General features: G+C 43.2%; 1 long non-coding RNA gene across 3 annotated transcripts in view; it reads left to right on the forward strand.

The window, feature by feature from the left end:
* Positions 1–5,227: 5,227 nt before the first annotated feature.
* Positions 5,228–19,271, forward strand: part of LOC102554395 (uncharacterized) — a 29,975-nt gene continuing 15,931 nt past the window's right edge. The window contains exons 1-2 of one of the 3 annotated variants that reach the window (XR_010064834.1): positions 5,231–11,865; positions 14,662–14,740. This is a non-coding gene — a long non-coding RNA (uncharacterized LOC102554395). Of the gene's footprint in view, positions 11,866–14,661; positions 14,741–19,271 lie in introns of all 3 variants that reach the window. The other 2 variants (XR_001837153.3, XR_010064833.1) reach the window with 2 other exon arrangements.

The following is a 19,271-nucleotide window of genomic DNA, read 5'->3' on the forward strand; positions in this document are numbered from 1 at the left end:
AACAGCCCGTCTAAGGGGTCCCCAGAGCCAGTTCTTGATTGGGGAGATTAGGGATGGAAATGGCACGGGCAGGTGGCAGATGTGGCATGTACGAGGCAATCTAGAAGTGCCTCTAGCCACTCAGCCACACAGGGTCATGTTACAAGAACTTTTGCAGCAAGACCAGACAGAACTGTTCTCCTCCCTCAGCTTAGCGTCAGTTTTGCTGGATCCCCAAGCTCTGTGATCACCAGACAGCAGAACACATTTAGCCTTGGAAAATTTTCAAAGCAGGTGCCGCCAAACACCCCTACAACCAAGGTTCAAAACTGCTCCTAAGTGACATCTCTGCACGGGGCATGGGTACTCTGCGCTTCCCAGGGACCTATCAAGGGGGTGGCGGGGCTAAGAAACACATCTGCTTTATCAGCCGCCTAGAATAGTGAACCCAGTTTAATGACTTTTAAAACTTATCTACCCAAACCACTTATTTTTCTCTTAGTTGAGTAATGCTGGTATATGTTGTCTCTCTGACTCTACTTAGACACACCAATGTTACTAATTCAGAGATGAGCACGTAGTAGCAACCAACGGATTGGCCATAAAATATACCTTGAAACTGTCTTAGGATTGGACGGGGCCAGGGAGGTGACTCAGTAGGTGGAGTACCTTCCTGCACAAACATGAAGTTCTCCCTTCAGGTCCCAGCACCCACGCTTGGCACAGAAACATGTGACTCCAGCAGGGTTGGAGGTAGGGACCACAAGATGAGCGCGGCACCTGCAGATCCCAAGCGGCTCACTGGCGACCCTGCTAAGTGAGTCAGGAAGCTCCAGGTTTGGCGAGCAACCTTGATTGGAAGACGAGGTGGGAAGAAGTAGAATTAACCTCTGGCCTCCACACAACTGCATAAGCACACAATCACGTGTGCATATGCATTCACACTTGCATACACATGCGCATATGCCCACATATGCTACAAGTGGAAGGGGAGTGGGAGGGCGGAGGGAAGCAGGAGAAAGAGAATGAGTGTGGGAGCCTTAGAGGCAGTTGGTTATGGTGGCTCAAGCTTGTAACAGCCGCTACTCAGGAGGCTGAGGAAAAAGAAAGGCCAGCCTGAACTGCATATCAACTTCAAGAGCAATCTAGGTAACTTACCAAGATCCCATTAAAACAACAACAACAACAACAACAGTAATTCCAGGCCCGCGATTCTCACCTGTAATCCCAATATTCAGTAGCCTGAGAATTTGAGACCAGCACAGTGAATCCACGTCCAACCTGAGTTACAATGTTAGAGTCCATACCAAAACAAAAAGTAAAATGTTTGTGTTTGTCAAGCATGTATAAGAATGTCAGTTCAAGCACCAGTGCTGGAAAAACAATAAATAGAAGATAGATGATGGATAGGTAGATGGATAGATAGATAGATAGATAGATAGATAGATAGATAGATAGATAGATAGATAGATAGAAGGATAGGTAGAAACACTGGAGAAATTTCAACTCAAAGAAGCACTGTTAAGGCACTTAAAACTCTTTTTAAGGGGACTGGCAAGATAGCTCAGTAGTTAAGAACACTGGTTGCTCTTCCAGAGGACCTGAGTTCTAATCCAAGCACCCACATGGTGGCTCACAATCATCTGTAGCTCCGATCCCAGGAGATCCAACGTCCTCTTCTGGCCTCTTTGGTCATTGAATCAAGTGGTACACAGACACACGAGAGGATGTTTTTCTGAAAACAGACGCGTGTGTGTTTTTCTAGAAGCTGCCTGGTGAAAGGGCATGTGACGTTTGGCTGGAGCAGACGCTTAAGAGGACACAGGATGTTTAGAAAGAGTATACGTATAACCCAACAGACAGTGGACGATGCTCTGGCACTGGTTCACCTTGCTTTCTTTGATAATCTCTGCTCATCATGACTTTGTAGAGAGAATTGCACCAAAGAACTTCCTGGTGGGGCTCCTGCTGCCACTTGCCACCTCTGCTGACTTGTGCCAGACAGAGGGGCCTCGGGATCAAGCCCCTGCTACTGACTCACGTCTGGGGTTTTTCAATCGGCCTGGACTGCGGCTGCTGCTTTGCGTTTGCAATCGCCCCCAAAGAACTTCTTCTAAGCAGGTCCACATCCCATTTCCTATTAGCCTTTCTTCTCTACCTTTGGTCATTGGGCCAGAAGGGAGGCTGAAGTGTTTAAGACCCCTTAGTAAAGTAGGTTTTAAAAAACCTAAGCCTACACAGAATCAGAACAGTTACGTTTCACTGAGCGCCGACTTCCACCAGGCACCGTAACAGATTTCTTGATTGCCTCAGTCACCCTTTACCACAAATGCACAAGGTGTATGTTATTTCCATTTTACGTATGAAGAAACAGGCATCTACCTCACCATCATAGCTTAATTAACTTCAAACTTAAATCTAAAAATCACTCAGTTTATAATCCAAACGCCCCTCTTATTCCCCTCTGGTGAGGTCACATCATGCAATTCCAGCTGCTTCTTGTCACTTCTGCTAACTCGTGCACGTGGGCGGAGCCTTGCAATCGTGTGTGATCGCGTGGTATGTACAGCACCTTCGGAATTATCTGTGAAGACCACGTAATGTGAAGCTGCTGTAACCTCCCCACGTTTACTCTGCTGACGCAGTTCATAGCACCAGCCTCCATGATGTGCCTTTATGGGTTGCTTTGTAAGTTTCAATTTACATACCCTTGTTCAGGAATGCTCCTTCCGGGGGTACTGCGGTCCAGATTTATAGCCTGTCCTAGAGCATATCTATGTCTTGGGTTTCCTCATGCTCCATCTCTTTGCACAAAACATTTATGTGCCCAGGTGTAACCATAAAAACCTAAGAGCTTCAGCAAATATTCTAAGACTCCTTTTAATAGGCTTGTCGAGATGGCCTCTGGCACTTGTATTTTATTCAACTGCCCTTAAGACAAATCTAAATGTGTGTGTGTGTGTGTGTGTGTGTGTGTGTCTGTGTGTGTGTGTCTGTGTTATATGTGTTTCTGCTCATGCATGTGCATGTGGGTGCGTGTGTCTGAGGAAACCAGAGATCCATGCTCATGTTGAAGTCCTAATAATAGGAGATGCATACCTGTGGTCCAGAGTTGAGCCCTACCAGATGTGATTTGAGCTGATTGCAATTTCTCTTATAAACAATACTGACTACACCTGTGCACACATTTCTCATTTTTATTCACGTGGTCCCCCATCAATTAAATTTCCAGAAGTGGAATTTCTAAGGCATCTTTAAGTCACACCACCACCAAATTGTCAATAGACTGCATTAGACCAGTTTCTATCACAATCACAAATTTATAAGAATACATGTTTCCTCATTTTCTTACAATATGATTTTCAACATATGTTCATAGAATAGAGAAAATGTATATCTTCGATTTGTGGTTCTTTGCATATTCATAGTTTTTAATAACCCCTTATGTAATTTGGTCATTCTCATTTTTCTGTTGCCATGTTAGCATTTTTTAATTCATGGGAGTTCTTTTATGTTTGAGATGTAATCCTCTCCCAGTGAGTGGTAAATACTTCTGCCCAGTGATTCTGTCCGTTCCTTTGTTTTTGGAGTATGTTTTCTCTACAGTTTTGTTTCTAAAAAGTCAAGCTACCAGTCTTTTCCTTTATGATTCTGCCTTTGTTAGCATTTGCTTTTGGTACTTTGGGTAGTTTATAAAATTTATAAATTCCAGTTTATAAATTGTCACTGGGAATTAGAACTTTTGAAAATATATTTTTAAACTGTTACACAATCATAGACCTTTTCACAACTAGAAATAAAAGAATGATTGTTTAAATTAACTTTATCGATATTTCTGAAAAGAAAATAATCAATGCTTTTTTAAAAAAAAAATCCTATCTATAGCAATAAGGCGGTGACATTTCTGCTATTCCGTATTTACAACCTGCAACAGCATAATCTCAACAGTTAAACCCAATTTGTCGAGAAAATGGTTTCACATGCTACTGGAGAAGGAGCTGCACACATCACAGCTTCAGGCTGTGAGAAGAGATCCGGCTGGAGCTGGCTGGCTGTGTTCCGATAATGACCACATGTAGGAGAACACAACTGAAAATTGTTCACTTCTGTTAGCAGGGAAGACATTCTAGAAGTTTTCCCTTGCTTTGCTGGAGATGCTACTTTTGTGGAAACATGACAGAAATAACACAGCCTGTGAGATGACCTCCACACACTCGCACACATGCCCACGCACCCATGCACCCATGCACCCACAACCACACACACACACACACACACACACACACACACACACGCAAGGCACCCGCACACGCACCCATGCACCTGTACCCACACACGTGCATCCGCACCCGTGCACCCACACATGCCCACACTTACTCATCCACACCCACGCACCCACACCACTTGTGGGTGTGGACCTGTTCCATGAGCCCCTGGAGCTTTTCATTCCACATTTTACTCATCTAGACCCACGATCAGAAAGGTAGATTCTACACTATGCAAATTCCCTCTGACTTCACCAGGACTCCAGCTCCCTTGATGCAAAGCCTCAAAGCCTTCTCTAGAGATCATAAAATCATGCACTAATGAAAGCCCATTGCAACTTTCAAGTTTTCTTTTCAGTCAGTAAAACTAAGAGCAGAAATAATAATTTAAGCAGTGTGAGTCAACAGATCTGTTCTCTCTAACAAAAGAGGAAGTGGCTCTTAGCTTTGTGAGGAAATCCTTTAGCTTCAGTGTTACTTGTTATTTGTGTCCTAATATTAAATACTGTTGTTGTTGTTGTTGTAGTAATAATAATAATAATAATAATAATAATAATAATAATAATAAAAGGTCAGATTCAGATAATACCAGACTGTGTTACAGTCACAACATTCACAAGTATAGCTTTGAGCCACTTCTGTTCTGGTCGGACCTGGGCCCAGGAATAAGAGGGAGCCATGGAAAATAAACACGGTCAAAGTTACAAAGACCTTGCCATGGAGGGTAAAGGGATTTACGGGAGGGGCGGGGGATAATTCAATGTTTACAACGGAAAACACAGTGAAGAAGTAAAATCATATTAGGAAGGAGCGTAACCACGCCAAGAGACAGCTCAATCAGGCCAAAGGGATTGGGTGGGGCTTTAAAGAAACAGCTTCACCAAGAACAGAGCCTAGAGCCGAGATACCCCCACCTCAAACCCCCGCCCCCACGTGTGGGAGAGAGCGGTTGACCCGGAAAGAGCGGTTGACCCGGAAAGACAAAGACAAGGATAAACCACAAAAGGAACGGAAGACAGACGCAAAAAGAAGCTCCAGGCCAGGCTGAGAAGCTGCTTGAGGGATGAGTAAGCCCTTCCCACCTCACGTCTCAATCTCCCCGTCAAAGGTGGGAAGGTAGGTTTTTCAATATGGAAGTTGCTTATAGAGCTACAGAAAAAGGTTAAAGCCCATGGGATTCCATTTTGTCAGCCCCACCCTTACCAATACTTATATTACTCCCAGACCATTGTCCTGTTCAGGGTCAGCAACAGAGTGTGATTTTAGAAAGAAGGAGTAAGGAAAAGGGTTCAGTAGAGAATTCAGAGAATTAGGAGAGAAGGGGGCAGAGAAAGAGGACTAAACTGAAGTACAGACTAAAAAACGCTGTATGAAAACCTATTGCTTTGAAAACTAATTTTTAAAGTAATTTAATTTAGATTTAATTGAAAAACAGAAAATGAACAAATTATTGAATAAACTAATGGACGATGGATCGTGAGGAAAATTATATTTAGGAGTATATACATACTCACATGAACATGACCTACTACAAGGTCCAGAGAAAGGGAGAGAAATGGTGTGCACATGAAAACCCAGTACAGAATTAAAGCCAAAAATAATGAACTATAAAATGATAAGGACCTATATTTCGAAGGGAGGAATACAAAGAAGAACTTTGAAAAACTTAAAGCAGGTCATTATGTGATTTTAGCGTAGTATTTCCTAAGAACCAGGTCAAGTTTAAGTGGTCTGACTAAACTCTTACAGTCATCCATTCACTTGGAAAACAACCGTTGCTCGCCAGCTGCCTTTCTGGCCCCAGGGACCAAAGTTAAATTTCGCATTTATTTCCCCCAAATTTCTGACTGGTCGCATAAAGCTCTGAACTCTGACAGCCTAGCTCGGGCAACTAGCTACTGTCATAATTATCATCCTTGATTACCAAAATAGCCTGGCATTTAGTAGGAGAAAGTGGATTTTAAGGCTGAGTAGCATCAAAATGGTCCACCTGTGTATCTGCTGGAAACATTAAACAAGCAATTAAGTTCTTCATCTCCAGTCATTCCACACGGCTTGTCCAGGGGCGCCCGTTATCACCACAGGCAGTGTTGTTTTAAGAAACCTGAATACAGTCAAGGTAATGAAAATCTATACAGACTGACAGGCAAGCAAAGCAGACAGACAGACAGCAGTTTGAGTATGTGGATGCCTATATCCTGAGTCAAAACCCCTCTGAATTTAAATGTGAGCAGACTATTTAAATTTTATGATGTTTTAACTGCGGCCTCCAGGCTCTACCAATCACCTGTCACCCTAAAAATCTATGTCAAGATTAGCCTTCTCTCATGTACTGGCTAGTTTTATGTCAACTTAAATACAAGCTAGAGTCATTTGAGAGGAGGAAAGCCCTCAACTGAGAAAACGTTCCCACTAGATTGCCCTGTGGGCGAAGCCTTCGGTGCATTTTCTTCATTGCTAGTCATGAGGGGGAGCAGTCCCTCGTGGGCAGTGACACCCCTGGGCTGGGGATCTTGTGTTCTAAGAGACAATCAGAGCAGGCTGTGAAGAGCCAGCCGGTAAGCACTGTGCCTCCGTGGCTTCTGCTCTAGTTCCTGTCTCACAGTTCCTCCTTTCAGTAATGAACTATTACTGAAATAGACCTTTTCCTCCCCAAACTCTTCATGGCCATATAGTATGGCCATGTATTTTATCACAGCACTACAAACCCTGACTGAACACCACAACACAAGGCAGCAATTCGATCCTCAGGGAAGACGTGGCTCATGGTCCCTTCTTCCCTTCCTTCTGGAGTGCCTATGGTGCTTCAAAGATGGCGCTAGGTAGTCACCGCCCTGAAGTGAACCAATAAGACACAGTCTTTCCTTTCGCCGGCCAACTGAAGGGTGCTTTTGACCAGCCCCGTCTGTTTTACCAGCCTTCCTAAGCAGGAGCCCACCCTTGTCTGGATTATCGTCCAATCATCTCACCCCATACCTCTCAAACCTTCAAGCCAGAGCCACAGTGCTACAAATTAAGGGGATTCCTGCCGTTTCTGCCTCTGCTAGCCTTTAACTTTTAAGGCCTGTATTAGTTACTTTCCGTGGTGGATACGACTTAGGGGAGAAAGGATTTATTTTGGTTCTCAGATCCAGAATTTAGTCTGTGGTTGGTGACCAGCAAGCCAGTTCCTCCCATCTTAGAAGATCGGGAAGCACAAATACAACTGGACATCAGGACGGGCTAGACCCTTCAAAAGCCTTCCTCTAATGACAGAATTCCATCAGCCATGCCTCAAGTCCCCACATTTCCAACACCTCCTTAAAAAGTCCCTCCTGCTGGGAGCATGTGTTCAAACTCACAGGCCTGCAGGGAATGGGCCTTCCCCTTCTAATCATGCCACTCATACACAGTGCTGCTCACCAACATGATACACTCTGATGGGGGTTTGGATTCTGACTGCGTCTTTCTAGCTTCCGGGGCTTCAGTGTCTTCCCTGAGTAAATGACAATAAGAACGCGTACAGACCAAGGATGCCCGAAGAGTTAAATGAATGAGTATCTATGAATGTCCCCCCAGTAGAAGCCTGGAGGTGGCTTTCTGCAGCAATCCCAAGACTAGAACCCTCCTTCCAAATCCTCAGAGCCTGACGACCTCTGCACACCCTACTTCACACCAGAGGTCCAGGCAGGCTTCTTTGCCACCTCCTCATGCTCATACCTGGGACAATGTTTGACACATAGTTGGTCAGAACGGGGAATGTGGTGGCTGGCCTCCACACCACCTAAGTGGCATTACTGGTAGAGTTTAAATATCCTGCTGAGTCTGCCGGTTCTTCAGGCACTCGGACTGCACCTCTGAACTTCGATGAGTGTGTGAACTCGAGGATGCTGCAGAACGATCGTGTCTTCTCTCTGCACTGCAGTCCCTTTGGAGCAAATGCGGAGCCCCCAAAACACGACGTTTAAATGGTGTTCCCTTAACCTCACATTCTCGTGCTCCTGGCTAGGAAGCAGTTGCTGAAGCCAAACCAGGAGGAAGGATGTTTGCGATGCAACCTTCCCAAGGTCATTTTCATACAAAATGAAACATAGAGTTAAAGGGTTAATGAAGAGTCAGCTCCATGTGCAAACAATGACTCCACCACCTTGGAAGAATGAAAACTGCAAGCCTGCACCTTCCAAGAAATAAGCAAGGACGAAGGACTGTTTTTCCTAGGCCATTTCCACTCTAAAACCTGCTCTTCTTCTCACGCAAAAGCAGCTAGAGGAAGCCCTCCAGGAAGCTTCGGATGCCCCTCCAGAATCACTCTGCTGGCCAACAGCCCCTTGCCTCTGCTAAATTTGCTCTGCAAAATCAAGGACCTCGCTCTGCTTGATAAAAGTTTTTCTTCCATTCTAACCAGTCTTAACCAACTTTACCTAGACTTAGAAGCATACGAGCAGAAGCTACCAGAAGCCCCACCCACTGTTACGTAGGGCAGCAGCTGAGTGCTCAGGTACCCCACCTGACACCCATGCCACCTAGAATGGTCTTTCCCAGGTTGCAGAACCCTGGAGACTGTTCACAAGAAGACAATCTGCCTTCTTGGATACGTCTCTTGCTCCTCACCTGATGAATGGGCATCACTATGTCCCAAGAGGTTGGAAAGCAACCAAAGAGAACATTCTCAAATGCACAATCTCTTCGTCCCCAGACATGCTCACTCTGCGTGGGAACTGCGGTGGCCGGGATTCACAGTAAGGACTCAATAGACTATGGAGGTCCCAGGTTCTAGGAGACAGGTGCTGCTTGCTGAGTGAGATTCTCAAGACATTTAGATGCAACCGTTCTCTCTCTCTTTTTGTTTTTCAGGAAAATTCCCTCAAACGGAGAGGCAATACCTCCTTGCCCCATTCTAGTAAATTCTCTCTGTAGCACATTACACTTCCCCAGACACATTTAGAAAGTGCCATTCATTTAATTGCTTGAAAAACCCAAACCAGAGTACCGGAGCTCGGACCTCTATTTGTTGGCTGTCTACAGATTTACAATGTAGCACCATGTGGATCTTCAGAGCCAAAGTGTTAGAAATCTGAGGTGCTCACTCGACCCCCAAAAATACAATGGGCAAAAAAAAAAGGCAGGAAATGCTTCAGAGTCCCCAGAAGGCATCAACCCCAATTACATTACTACACATGTGTGCAACACTTAAGCTGCTCATTAACATTTGGGAAATTCTTCTGGTAAATGTCTTCATATCCAATTTAGGCTTCTTTCCCCTTCGCCCTCCCACCCCGCTTCATAGACAGGCTACAATAATGAGCTATATAAACGTAACTCCTTAAACGAAGAATGTCATCACTTCGGAATACAAGAGAGCTGTGCTTGTGGCGTGTATGTCTCCAAACCACACTTGCTGTCTGTTAGAGTTTGTAGCAACTTTTAAATCTGTCATCACGGCATGAATTTCATACTAAACCCCTTCCCCAGTGCTTGAGCCAGGAAGTAAGAGGGGAACAGGCTGTGTCATTTATGGGCAGGCTGGTATCGGGTCAAGTGTGACATCATGCTCTGCTGAGCCATAATGAGGTGAGAAGGCAAGCCTGCAACAACGTGGCACTTTGTTTTGGGGTAGGGGGGGTTATATTTCAGCTTATGATAAAACTGAGACCAGGGACACGGACTATGGATTCTAAACAGCCAAAGCAAAAGACGCACAAACGAGGTGGGGGAGGAAAGCTATTTAAGAATTTAGCAAAAATTATACATATATAAAATTATACATATATAAAATTATATATATATATATACACACTCACACACACACACACACACACACACACACACACACCTAGGACCCAGTTCATATATATATGAAAGTATAAAAAGCCAAAGGGTCAGAATGGGCTGTAAGCAGGACAGTTCCCTGGCTTTTGTATGTATCACATGTATTCAACTAAAATATTAACCAGCTTGTCTCCTTGTTGTGGTTACTACTTAAGGAGACAGAGGAAACAACTCAAAATGAGTGTGTGCAAATGTGTCTACTTCTTTACAAAAAAACACAAGAACCTATTTTCAATATTCTGGGAGTTCTTCTCTTGACCAAATGTTTCCATCCAAAGTAACAGAAATGTAACCTAACAGAGCGAGCCTCCTCGGTCTCTTCTTGTGTATCCATGTAACTGCCTATAGCAACATTCGAATTCATGAATAACCCACAAAGTACAACAGAAATACATATGGCAAAGAAGATGAGGCAGAAGTTCAATACCCATTTAAAAAAAATAGAAAAAGCTGTATTGTATATCCACAGATGAGTGCTGCCCTCAGCCTTGGTCAGAAAAGCTCTCTTTGCTGTGGCAGTGCAGACACTCATGACAGGTCAAAGCTCTGGATATAAGTAATTACCAAGTGCTCAGCTTTGAATGGGACAACTGTGTCAAGAATATCCCACCAGGCTCAGGGGTAATTGTCGACAAGGGGGAAAGAAAGAATTCGAGAGCCAGATTGGAAGCAGTTCTAGGAAACACCATCTTCTGGATGTCACGTGACAATTGTGCCTATGACGTCACGGTAACTATGGTTACTGGCAGAAGACTGGGTCTGTCAGCCCTGCATCATGGATAGGGCAGGGTTCATGAAGCCTCCTCCCCATGAGAAGCTATTGCCAGTCAATGACTTCTGAAGGGATGAGGGAAGTCATTTTCTTCAGTGGTGTAGCCAACTGTTGAGTTACCTCTACTCCAGCAAATAACCGTCTACCCATGCTCATGCAAGCAGCTCTAAGCAAACCCAGCAGGCCAGACCTAAGCAAAACGAGAGAGCTCCCGTGCCAGCCACATGGCAGTTCCAGCTTTTCAAACTATGTAAAGAAAAGGGAAGCAACATCTTTTGAAGTACATATCCTTCCAGCTGAAATAAAAATAAAATTCCGGTTATAAAAATAAATAATCGCTATACTTTGATGTAGTTATTACACTTAAAGTGGGCCCTGTGTTCAGGAGGGAGTCTATGACAAATACCCAACAATGTGACAAGCGGAGCAGACTCAGAACAGAGACCCACAGTAACCCAGAAGAGGCCATTAAATCCACTAAATACTCTTCTCTCAACTGTCAAGAGAAGGCCTCCCTCAAAGCTGCTGCTCTTCCTGTCTGGATATTACAAAAGGCTCGAACCATTCCTGTAGGTGCTAAGGCCTCACATGTGGAAGACGCAAAGCCTCACACCACTAAGTCCCATTGGTTCTCTGGAGGAGTTTACTATTCAAATTGTTTTAAATAGTTCTACTTCATTTAAGTGAGAAATTCATCCTATGAGAAAACGTCTGCATTATAAAGCTAAAAAATCTACAATTGTTCTTTTGTTTTAATTTTCTCAGCTGTAATCAGATACACACCAGAAGAACAGAACTGAAGCCTTATCAATTCTTCTGGCCTTTTCTGAAATATCGGTTTCTTCACACAAACACAATAATAGACCAATATTCATTGGGCTCATGCTTTTTTTTTTCTAATTATGAGCCTATTAGAAGCCCTGCCTATCTCCATGGTAACCATATAGCTCTTCATCAGCTGTAAATTAACCCCTGATTAGCTGCTTGTCGTCTCCTAAAGATGCTATTCGACCTGCCCAGATGCTTAGCCACGGCTACAGAGTAAGTCATTTTTCTTTTCTCTACCAGCAAAACAATTAAACCTCTTGGTTTTTTAAGTAATTGGAGTAATAAGTAGCCAAGAGTATGATTTCATAGAATTGGAGGATGGGCGTTTGGATCTCAACTAGACCAACCATTTGTGTTTCCTTTGATAATAAGGTAGCTTGCTCCTCTGAACCTTAGTTTATACTCCAAGAAAAATGTACAGAGAAACTGCCCTGAAGGTCAAAAATTGGCACAGGAAGTGCTTAATACAATAGTGGTGCATAGTGAATGCCTAAAAAACTAATTAGCTAATTGTTGGTAATAATAATAACTATTATTATTATTAATAATAAAAATAATAACAGATATCAAATGTGATAAACAAATGTCAAACTGGGTTGTTCTTGGTTGGAAGGCATGGGCAGCCACTATCCAAAGCACAGTCCTACCTGTTTAATTACCTATTAAGGCCATGTGTATTACCTGTAAGGGGAGAAATACCATGGAAACAAAATTCAAAGAAAGACAGCCAATCAGTCAGCCAAGCCCCCACCCTCTGCATCTACAATCAGCACCAGCTGTAGTCCAATTAAACTTAATCTAGTCACATGCTCATGTGCTCCTCAGAAATTAGAGGAAATCAATTCAAATGCTAATGAGAAAGTCCATAATTTATTATCTGCTGAGGAATGCATGTTACATTAATTTTAACTGTAAACAATTATTTTTATTGCAAGATTAATTACCCCATCTTATACAACTTCCTTTTTTCATATTCTTTTAAGGAATTAGTTTTCAGTTGCTGTTTTGGGCTCTGTCACAGTTCTTTAGCTTGAGAAAAGTATAATTAATTTAGGGATGCTGCAAATGTTGTTTTCTATTCTTCTGCCAAACGAAAGTGGGATAAATGGCTGGGTCAAGCATGGAGAAAAATGGCCGCAGCTCTGGCCAGGATGAAAGACACTTAAAATCAAAACAAAAGGGAGGGCAGCCACACAGAATTTTTAAAGCGGGCTTGTCTTGGTCAGTTCTGATCGGTGTACCCCAAAGGCTCCCTCAGGCAAGTCTAGTCTTAGGACTATTCCTAAGTCTTTCAGAGCCAATGAGGACTTCACAATTGTCACATTGAGAAACTCGAAAAGAAATGTTTGTGCTGTCAGAATTCTGCTCCCTTGACAAAGACGCTCTCACCCTGACTTTATTCCAAGGTGAATGAAGGTTTAATATGGCATCTTGTGGGAAATCATTCTTAAACCAATCACTCTCAACAGGGAGAACAGGATTCTAGACAGCAGGGAGCACACATCGAGTTGATTCTTTCTGAGTGATTACCAGCTTGATTCTTGTGCTGAGTAAAATTTAGAGGTTCATTTTCTTTATGGGCACAAGTAGACCAACCATTTTAAAGGTAAATATTTGTGAAATAGCAAATCCATTTGTTTACTTCATTTGGGGCTTTCTTAATTTAAACTTCCAGTGAAGGCAACTGCAAGCCATCGATTAAAATTAAATTAGTTTAAATTAAATCAATAAGCCTAGTGGTTGATTTCAATAGGAATTTGGTTAGAAAATGGATAAGAGAATTGAGCCCAGGGAAGATTCAACTGCTAATTACTTATAAAAGTTTAGCCTTAAAGGGTAATAAGCATTTGACCCAGGAGTGGAAACAGAGGAAGAGATGTTTGCAAACCTGAGCCACAGCCTCAGCCATAGGCTTAGCCATGACTTCCGGTCAAGGGAGTCAAACCCTCATTATCCTAACACAACCCAGGGTGACCATTCCTTATTACTGAGGCCTGGAAGGCCATTTGAGAATGTATACCAACCAGCTGGGCTGGAGTAGAGCAGGTTGACAATTTTTCCCAAAAGTGACAACCTCCCAGCATACCACACTGTCTATCCAAACTGAAAGCAAAGAGGACCCACCCCACACATATACTTTTGTGATTTCATTGCATAGTTGGGTGAGTCCCTGCCAGGAGACCATGTGCTACTTATCAGATCACATATAGCAGCTGTCTGGAAGTGATGGAAGGGAAAGGCTACGGGGATAGAGGTTACACCTGGTTTTAATTTGATTGTCAGATGTCATAGGGTGGACTTGTAAGACTTACCCCCATTTCTACTCCAAACCCGTGGGGAACCATTGTTGATTTACTTTAGCAAAGAGTTCTATGCTCTTGATTTCTACTCCAATTTGTCTGCTTAATAAAATAAGATGTCATCTGACAAGTGATGTTGTAGGAATTATTTCAACAATCCAAAGCCATTCAACCCCACTTGAAAAGTTGCTCCAAAGCCCAGATCTATCACAATTGCATTAGATTTAGTCACCCCTAGAAACCCTTTCTGGTCCCCAACCAACGGATGGGCAGGCACCACACAGGCGAAACACGATGAAGGATTTCTAAGCTTTGCGCCTCCTTGATTTAAAACACACTAAGCTCAACCACTCTTTGAGTCATCCAGTAACTAAATTCAAGGCACTCTGGTTTGGTTTTGTCTTGATTACCAAATACCAAAAACAAAACAAAACTTACCATGAGCTAAACTTATGACCATTTCAGCTTGTCGAACTGTAAACTTCAATGCTAAACTCAGCAAAATACTTGGGGAAGGGCCACCATTAATTTCAGCATTTCACATACTAGAAATATGTTAAAGCTCTCTGATATGTGGAGCTCAGGACGTCCGTGCAAACAATAAGCTACACATCTGTAATCTGTGTGTCTTGTCCTGATGTTTTCTATAGTGGGAACTGGCAACACATTCATACAACCAACCCTGATCAATTGCACATGTATTTCACAGGTCTCATACCAACGAAGGAGAAAAGAAACCACTTTGGGCCAAGTCTATAGATCATAAATGTGATGAATGGGTCCCATCTGTAAGTGCTTATACATTCTATACATAAAGGTAGTGCTCCAGTGTACGGCCCTAAATCTCTTATGTCAGATACATTCCCTTTTATGTCAGATACACATATAATGTTTTGCAGAGCATTCCTTCCCATCATGTTAATATGTTCTGGAATAAACATGGTTCAGGAGAAGTAGAGAGATACTCTATCAAGCCACCTCCTGAGCTTCTCGTACATGCTGGCCCAGTACTCTACCAACTGAGCTACATCCCCAGCCCCTCCTGAGCTTCTCGTGATTGAGAGACAGGAAGTCCCAAATATCTCAGCAGATAAAGACTGTACCTCACTATTTCCCGAAGAGAAACTCACTCTTAAAGGAGACAGAAGCTTGGATCTGGATCAAGGGAGCAACCTTAGCTCCTCCTTTGAGAATCACCAATCTCTGTTTGAGGTCATGCAAATGTTCACATACAGCTGTGCTTCAGCAGATGCACGCAGACCATCACTTTGCTGCCTCTGTGTAAATTCTGCCAACTTCTCTGGCCTTCGAGGGACAACTGAGCTTCTAGCTCTGCTTCTGCCCCAGGTGCATCAGGATTTTAAATAAAACCACACAGAATCAATGGACAAAATCAGAACATCTCAGAACCTGAGCGAGAAAGGACTATTTCCAGTCAATTCTAAGTAAATGTATCATTGCCTAAACTGTGATCAAAATTAACAAAGGAGAATCCAGTTAGTCCGCTGGGACTCCATATTTTCACAGCATCATTTTTTGCAGGTATTTTTTTTACTCATCACTACTTCACATTTTTATTGCTAGACTATTAATACGTATGTACTAATATGTAACTTTAGCATATCCTCCGTAAGCATCCTTAATATAATCCGTTACTTTGTATTTTAGATATTTTATTTTGTGCATTAAAAACATTTTTTCTAAGCAAGTGTTTATTAGCATCATCAGACTTTCAAATAAGTCACATAAGGCAGGCACACATGCACAAACACAGTGGGGATTGGAGGGAAGAAAGAGAGTGGGGGAGAATATTAGATGTAGAATTCTAACTTCAGCACAATTCTGGAATCCATCCCCAAAATGGATTTCATCTGGTCCCACCAAATATCAAGTTCTGGCACCCTAGCCATTCTATTTTTCTTGCTTCAGTCTCTCTGGAAGCATGGGTCACTCTCTGTCCCCTCATGAGTCCTCTCATCTCTTCATTGCTTTATCCATGCTGTAAGTGTCAAGTACCATGTGATCTAATGGGAGATGCAATACAGAACAAAAGACACAAGCTTGTGTTCAAATAGAGCTTTTCTTCTTATGTGTGTGTGGGGGGGGTGATATAGGATTGATCTAGGATGAGATGGCTAGATATATAATAAGCAGATAGATAAATGATAGGTAGGCAGATAGAATAGGCAGGTGAAGGAGGTGGAAAGTTACATAGAACACTGGAATCAGTTGTCATGGAAAGTGACTGGAGGTCACGGTTAAACTGATATTTTGACCATAGAAGAGTTGACCATTCAACAATCAAGAAGGAGAAAATCCGAGTGTCTGTGTGACTAGAGACTAACAGGGCAGTTGGGACACAGTCCTGGGAGGAGAGTGGTCAATATGATCAGAATGGTTAGAAAGAGTTATTTTATGATGGGCTTCCTAAATCAGTGTGAGAACTTTGGATTGAAAAAAAAGTTCTGGGCAGCCATTTAGGTAGGAGACTATCATGATCTGATTTACAATTTTTAAGGTTGTTTTGGCTGGTTTACATTGATGAATAGGCTGTAAAATCTCCAGAGAGGAAAAGGTTAGTGACTCAGGAGGCAACAGCACCCTGGAGTAGGGTGTTGGCCCTGAGGACGAAGAGACGGTGGTGAACTGGAATATTTATCAAATTGGGTCACAACGGGAGACAGACCGTATGGTAAAATCAATATAATCTGAGTTTTTAAAAAGGCAATTTGTAAATGTGATGGTTGACTGTAAAGTATCCTCCAAGGACTGCGCAGCAGCTCTCACTGTTGTTTCTGCACCCCCGAGGGAATGGGGAGCCACACAGGGCAAATAGCTGAGGCTGCTCCAGAAGAAGTGCTGTCCCTCTGCAGGAGCTTCAGACAGCCCCGCTGTGCTCAGCATTTGCCAGACTCAGGCACACCTCTCCCATTTCTTCAACCACCCATGAGGCCCCTCCATTGGCCAAAGGGCACAGGCATGCACCACCATACGCCTGACACCGTTTGTTCGGTTCTAAGTCCCTTCTCTTTGACCCTCTTGAATACCCCCTTACTGATGTCAACCTGCTCAAAGCTAATTACCTGCTTTTCAATGGTATTTTTCTGGAGCGATCTAAAGTCTCAGGAACAGTGAACAGACAGATCTGTGTTAGATTACTGCAATGTCTTAGAGCCTTGGAGAATATGCAGTCACATCTTCGGCGTATCCATCTCAGTGCCACAGACAGGACCTGCTAATGTGTACGTTGACACCTGCTGAGGGACACCTCTGCATGTACAGAACAGGCAGGTCTTCTCTGGAGAGATAACTCCGTGTCAGCTGATGAAAGTAAAATACAAAGTATCAAGTAAAAATGACTTTATTTCTGAAAAAAATACAAACCACTTCCAGCTTATCATCCGCTCTATCTTGCCTGTCCCGTACAGTAGCACGCACAACTTTTCAGCCCTGCCATCACGTGATAAATCTTCCCTCTGGGGCAGAGTGATGCACTCTGTATTTATCCAGAGGAACAATTCGATTCTTGTCTACATGTTTAAGGGGCGGGGGTGGGGTGTTAGTCTAGAAAGGGAAGAGGAGGGGAAGGGTAGCACACTGTGAAAAGCTAAAAAAAAAAAATCAATCTTGAGTCTTTGATGATTTAACCAGCCACAAAAGCACAGATATGTATGAGAAAGCATTGATTGATTTTTAACTCCGTAATTCTTCCCTCCCCATCTATTATCCTGTGTGGATCATAGTAACCATCATTATGACTAAGACAAGATAGAGCCCTGACATCTGTCTGACATGATATAACTGTAAATGGAATCGGCTTATACACAAAGGCTTTTACCTGGTTATTAATAGTGCTCTTGGTGGGCGATGGGCTGGGCTGATATTAAAGCCTCCACGGGCTGCGTCCAGCCATCGCAATTTGATTTCAGTCCAAGAAGTAGCTCCTGGAGGTACTGACAGCCGCTCCAGTATCATTCCTGGATACTCACCCTTTTAAAAGGCCCATAAAACATTAGGGGCGGGTGACAGTTTGCTGGCACTGAGGACTCTAAGCCACTTCTCCTGGGCTGAGAGACACCAAGTATGTTCAGAGTCCCTCGGTGACATTTACCGGCTTCGTCATCACCAATGTGAGTGCACAGTGCAGGCAGATTTAGTGTGCGCAGACTTGCAGGGGGCATCCATTGTGGTAGAGCACAGTTGAACACACGGCAGGATGGTGAGGTCACTTAGTGACTTTTGCTTTATTCACCTTCGATGAACCGGTGAGAAATACAAATACTTAGACCCGAGGGACACCATTTACTCTCTCCGCTTTATGAAGTATTTGATCACTGTTTCTTGTATAAGCAAACCAAGCACAGTAAAGTAGAAACAGTAGATTACTGGCTAATAGATACAGAGACTTAAAAGCAGTGTCAGAAAATTTCAAGTTCTCTATCTCCTATTCGATCAAATACTTTTCTTTAGTCAGCAAATACTAAGATACATGTGTGTATACACACTTGTGTGTGTGACTGTGTGTGAGTGTGTATGAGAGTGTGTGTGTCTGTGAATATGTGTGTGTGTGTCTGTGAATGTGTGTGTGTGTCTGTGAATGTGTGTGAGCGTGTGTGTGTCTGTGAATGTGTGAATGTGTGTGAGTGTGTGTGAGTGTGTGTGAGCGTGTGTGTGTGTGAGTTTGTGTGTGTGTGTCTGTGAGTGTGTGTGTGTGAGTGTGTGTGAGTGTGTGTGTCTGTGAATGTGTGTGTGAGTGTGTGTGAGTGTGTGTGTGTGTGTATGTGTTTCTGATGAACTTAAAACATGGAAGACATGTTTATCCTTTCACAGCTAAGAGCCCTTGTTGACCCCAGAAAATGTTTGGGAGATGTATAGATTCTTTTCAACTTATAATGGGATTAAACCACAATAAACTCATCCCAAACCAAAAACGCATTTAATATATACAAATTTACACTAAAGATCACAGCTTAGCCTAGCCTCCCTTAAACATGCTCACAATTCTACTACACAGTGAGGGAAACCCATTTAACAAACGCTTAGGGGGGTGCTGTTGTTGTTGTTGTTGTTGTTGTTGTTCACTTATCTTTGCACGAGTGGTACATGTTTGTGTATGCACGTTCATGTGTGTGCAGGAGTATGTACATAAGTGTGTAGGAGCTGAAGTTGATGCTGGGTGCCTTTCTGGAAGACCACTCCCTAGTTTATTTACTGAAATAAAGTCTCAGAGCACAGAGATGACAGCCAGTCTCGCTGGCCAGCTTGCTCCAGGGACCCCGACTCTGCCTCCTGAGTTTTGGGGATCTAAATTCCAGTCCT

Source organism: Rattus norvegicus, chromosome 3 (assembly GCF_036323735.1).
Source record: "Rattus norvegicus strain BN/NHsdMcwi chromosome 3, GRCr8, whole genome shotgun sequence".
NCBI classification, from domain to species: domain Eukaryota; kingdom Metazoa; phylum Chordata; class Mammalia; order Rodentia; family Muridae; genus Rattus; species Rattus norvegicus.